Source organism: Musa acuminata, unplaced genomic scaffold (genome assembly GCF_036884655.1).
Source record: "Musa acuminata AAA Group cultivar baxijiao unplaced genomic scaffold, Cavendish_Baxijiao_AAA HiC_scaffold_638, whole genome shotgun sequence".
In the NCBI taxonomy this organism is placed as follows: Eukaryota; Viridiplantae; Streptophyta; class Magnoliopsida; order Zingiberales; family Musaceae; genus Musa; species Musa acuminata.
In genome coordinates, this window is record NW_027020876.1 from 35,001 (window position 1) to 40,000 (window position 5,000).

Here is a 5,000-nt window from a genome sequence, read left to right on the forward strand (position 1 = left end):
GCTGCCTCACGCTTCGCTCGCTGTTCGCCGCTCGCCGCTCGCTCGCGCAGCCAAAAATGACCAGTTTTGGCCCGTTTTTGGGCTGTTTTGGCCTGTTTATGGTCCGTTCTTGCGTGGTGCGGTGACCGTCGTGAGCGGAGCAAAACGTCAGCCATCTCAGCACCCTGGAACCCCCCGGGTGGCACAGGGCTGGATGGGGCTTTCGTATATAGCAGGGACGGTGCTGCCTCTCGCTTCGCTCGCTGTCCGCCGCTCGCCGCTCGCTCGCGCAGCCAAAAATGGCCAGTTTTGGCCCGTTTTTGGGCCGTTTTAGCCAGTTTTTGGCCTGTTCTTGCATTGCGCGGTGACCGTCGAGAGCGGAGCAAAACGTCAGCCATCTCAGCACCCTGGAACCCCCCGGGTGGCACAGGGCTGGATGGGGCTTTCGTATAGCAGGGACGGTGCTGCCTCTCGCTTCGCTCGCTGTCCGCCGCTCGCCGCTCGCTCGTGCAGCCAAAAATGGCCAGTTTTGGCCCGTTTTTGGGCCGTTTTGGCCAGTTTTTGGCCTGTTCTTGCATTGCGCGGTGACCGTCGAGAGCGGAGCAAAACGTCAGCCATCTCAGCACCCTGGAACCCCCCGGGTGGCACAGGGCTGGATGGGGCTTTCGTATAGCAGGGACGGTGCTGCCTCTCGCTTCGCTCGCTGTCCGCCGCTCGCCGCTCGCTCGTGCAGCCAAAAATGGCCAGTTTTGGCCCGTTTTTGGGCCGTTTTGGCCAGTTTTTGGCCTGTTCTTGCATTGCGCGGTGACCGTCGAGAGCGGAGCAAAACGTCAGCCATCTCAGCACCCTGGAACCCCCCGGGTGGCACAGGGCTGGATGGGGCTTTCGTATAGCAGGGACGGTGCTGCCTCTCGCTTCGCTCGCTGTCCGCCGCTCGCCGCTCGCTCGTGCAGCCAAAAATGGCCAGTTTTGGCCCGTTTTTGGGCCGTTTTGGCCAGTTTTTGGCCTGTTCTTGCATTGCGCGGTGACCGTCGAGAGCGGAGCAAAACGTCAGCCATCTCAGCACCCTGGAACCCCCCGGGTGGCACAGGGCTGGATGGGGCTTTCGTATAGCAGGGACGGTGCTGCCTCTCGCTTCGCTCGCTGTCCGCCGCTCGCCGCTCGCTCGTGCAGCCAAAAATGGCCAGTTTTGGCCCGTTTTTGGGCCGTTTTGGCCAGTTTTTGGCCTGTTCTTGCATTGCGCGGTGACCGTCGAGAGCGGAGCAAAACGTCAGCCATCTCAGCACCCTGGAACCCCCCGGGTGGCACAGGGCTGGATGGGGCTTTCGTATAGCAGGGACGGTGCTGCCTCTCGCTTCGCTCGCTGTCCGCCGCTCGCCGCTCGCTCGTGCAGCCAAAAATGGCCAGTTTTGGCCCGTTTTTGGGCCGTTTTGGCCAGTTTTTGGCCTGTTCTTGCATTGCGCGGTGACCGTCGAGAGCGGAGCAAAACGTCAGCCATCTCAGCACCCTGGAACCCCCCGGGTGGCACAGGGCTGGATGGGGCTTTCGTATAGCAGGGACGGTGCTGCCTCTCGCTTCGCTCGCTGTCCGCCGCTCGCCGCTCGCTCGTGCAGCCAAAAATGGCCAGTTTTGGCCCGTTTTTGGGCCGTTTTGGCCAGTTTTTGGCCTGTTCTTGCATTGCGCGGTGACCGTCGAGAGCGGAGCAAAACGTCAGCCATCTCAGCACCCTGGAACCCCCCGGGTGGCACAGGGCTGGATGGGGCTTTCGTATAGCAGGGACGGTGCTGCCTCTCGCTTCGCTCGCTGTCCGCCGCTCGCCGCTCGCTCGTGCAGCCAAAAATGGCCAGTTTTGGCCCGTTTTTGGGCCGTTTTGGCCAGTTTTTGGCCTGTTCTTGCATTGCGCGGTGACCGTCGAGAGCGGAGCAAAACGTCAGCCATCTCAGCACCCTGGAACCCCCCGGGTGGCACAGGGCTGGATGGGGCTTTCGTATAGCAGGGACGGTGCTGCCTCTCGCTTCGCTCGCTGTCCGCCGCTCGCCGCTCGCTCGTGCAGCCAAAAATGGCCAGTTTTGGCCCGTTTTTGGGCCGTTTTGGCCAGTTTTTGGCCTGTTCTTGCATTGCGCGGTGACCGTCGAGAGCGGAGCAAAACGTCAGCCATCTCAGCACCCTGGAACCCCCCGGGTGGCACAGGGCTGGATGGGGCTTTCGTATAGCAGGGACGGTGCTGCCTCTCGCTTCGCTCGCTGTCCGCCGCTCGCCGCTCGCTCGTGCAGCCAAAAATGGCCAGTTTTGGCCCGTTTTTGGGCCGTTTTGGCCAGTTTTTGGCCTGTTCTTGCATTGCGCGGTGACCGTCGAGAGCGGAGCAAAACGTCAGCCATCTCAGCACCCTGGAACCCCCCGGGTGGCACAGGGCTGGATGGGGCTTTCGTATAGCAGGGACGGTGCTGCCTCTCGCTTCGCTCGCTGTCCGCCGCTCGCCGCTCGCTCGTGCAGCCAAAAATGGCCAGTTTTGGCCCGTTTTTGGGCCGTTTTGGCCAGTTTTTGGCCTGTTCTTGCATTGCGCGGTGACCGTCGAGAGCGGAGCAAAACGTCAGCCATCTCAGCACCCTGGAACCCCCCGGGTGGCACAGGGCTGGATGGGGCTTTCGTATAGCAGGGACGGTGCTGCCTCTCGCTTCGCTCGCTGTCCGCCGCTCGCCGCTCGCTCGTGCAGCCAAAAATGGCCAGTTTTGGCCCGTTTTTGGGCCGTTTTGGCCAGTTTTTGGCCTGTTCTTGCATTGCGCGGTGACCGTCGAGAGCGGAGCAAAACGTCAGCCATCTCAGCACCCTGGAACCCCCCGGGTGGCACAGGGCTGGATGGGGCTTTCGTATAGCAGGGACGGTGCTGCCTCTCGCTTCGCTCGCTGTCCGCCGCTCGCCGCTCGCTCGCGCAGCCAAAAATGGCCAGTTTTGGCCCGTTTTTGGGCCGTTTTGGCCAGTTTTTGGCCTGTTCTTGCATTGCGCGGTGACCGTCGAGAGCGGAGCAAAACGTCAGCCATCTCAGCACCCTGGAACCCCCCGGGTGGCACAGGGCTGGATGGGGCTTTCGTATAGCAGGGACGGTGCTGCCTCTCGCTTCGCTCGCTGTCCGCCGCTCGCCGCTCGCTCGTGCAGCCAAAAATGGCCAGTTTTGGCCCGTTTTTGGGCCGTTTTGGCCAGTTTTTGGCCTGTTCTTGCATTGCGCGGTGACCGTCGAGAGCGGAGCAAAACGTCAGCCATCTCAGCACCCTGGAACCCCCCCCGGGTGGCACAGGGCTGGATGGGGCTTTCGTATAGCAGGGACGGTGCTGCCTCTCGCTTCGCTCGCTGTCCGCCGCTCGCCGCTCGCTCGTGCAGCCAAAAATGGCCAGTTTTGGCCCGTTTTTGGGCCGTTTTGGCCAGTTTTTGGCCTGTTCTTGCATTGCGCGGTGACCGTCGAGAGCGGAGCAAAACGTCAGCCATCTCAGCACCCTGGAACCCCCCGGGTGGCACAGGGCTGGATGGGGCTTTCGTATAGCAGGGACGGTGCTGCCTCTCGCTTCGCTCGCTGTCCGCCGCTCGCCGCTCGCTCGTGCAGCCAAAAATGGCCAGTTTTGGCCCGTTTTTGGGCCGTTTTGGCCAGTTTTTGGCCTGTTCTTGCATTGCGCGGTGACCGTCGAGAGCGGAGCAAAACGTCAGCCATCTCAGCACCCTGGAACCCCCCGGGTGGCACAGGGCTGGATGGGGCTTTCGTATAGCAGGGACGGTGCTGCCTCTCGCTTCGCTCGCTGTCCGCCGCTCGCCGCTCGCTCGCGCAGCCAAAAATGGCCAGTTTTGGCCCGTTTTTGGGCCGTTTTGGCCAGTTTTTGGCCTGTTCTTGCATTGCGCGGTGACCGTCGAGAGCGGAGCAAAACGTCAGCCATCTCAGCACCCTGGAACCCCCCGGGTGGCACAGGGCTGGATGGGGCTTTCGTATAGCAGGGACGGTGCTGCCTCTCGCTTCGCTCGCTGTCCGCCGCTCGCCGCTCGCTCGTGCAGCCAAAAATGGCCAGTTTTGGCCCGTTTTTGGGCCGTTTTGGCCAGTTTTTGGCCTGTTCTTGCATTGCGCGGTGACCGTCGAGAGCGGAGCAAAACGTCAGCCATCTCAGCACCCTGGAACCCCCCGGGTGGCACAGGGCTGGATGGGGCTTTCGTATAGCAGGGACGGTGCTGCCTCTCGCTTCGCTCGCTGTCCGCCGCTCGCCGCTCGCTCGTGCAGCCAAAAATGGCCAGTTTTGGCCCGTTTTTGGGCCGTTTTGGCCAGTTTTTGGCCTGTTCTTGCATTGCGCGGTGACCGTCGAGAGCGGAGCAAAACGTCAGCCATCTCAGCACCCTGGAACCCCCCGGGTGGCACAGGGCTGGATGGGGCTTTCGTATAGCAGGGACGGTGCTGCCTCTCGCTTCGCTCGCTGTCCGCCGCTCGCCGCTCGCTCGTGCAGCCAAAAATGGCCAGTTTTGGCCCGTTTTTGGGCCGTTTTGGCCAGTTTTTGGCCTGTTCTTGCATTGCGCGGTGACCGTCGAGAGCGGAGCAAAACGTCAGCCATCTCAGCACCCTGGAACCCCCCGGGTGGCACAGGGCTGGATGGGGCTTTCGTATAGCAGGGACGGTGCTGCCTCTCGCTTCGCTCGCTGTCCGCCGCTCGCCGCTCGCTCGCGCAGCCAAAAATGGCCAGTTTTGGCCCGTTTTTGGGCCGTTTTGGCCAGTTTTTGGCCTGTTCTTGCATTGCGCGGTGACCGTCGAGAGCGGAGCAAAACGTCAGCCATCTCAGCACCCTGGAACCCCCCGGGTGGCACAGGGCTGGATGGGGCTTTCGTATAGCAGGGACGGTGCTGCCTCTCGCTTCGCTCGCTGTCCGCCGCTCGCCGCTCGCGCAGCCAAAAATGGCCAGTTTTGGCCCGTTTTTGGGCCGTTTTGGCCAGTTTTTGGCCTGTTCTTGCATTGCGCGGTGACCGTCGAGAGCGGAGCAAAACGTCAGCCATCTCAG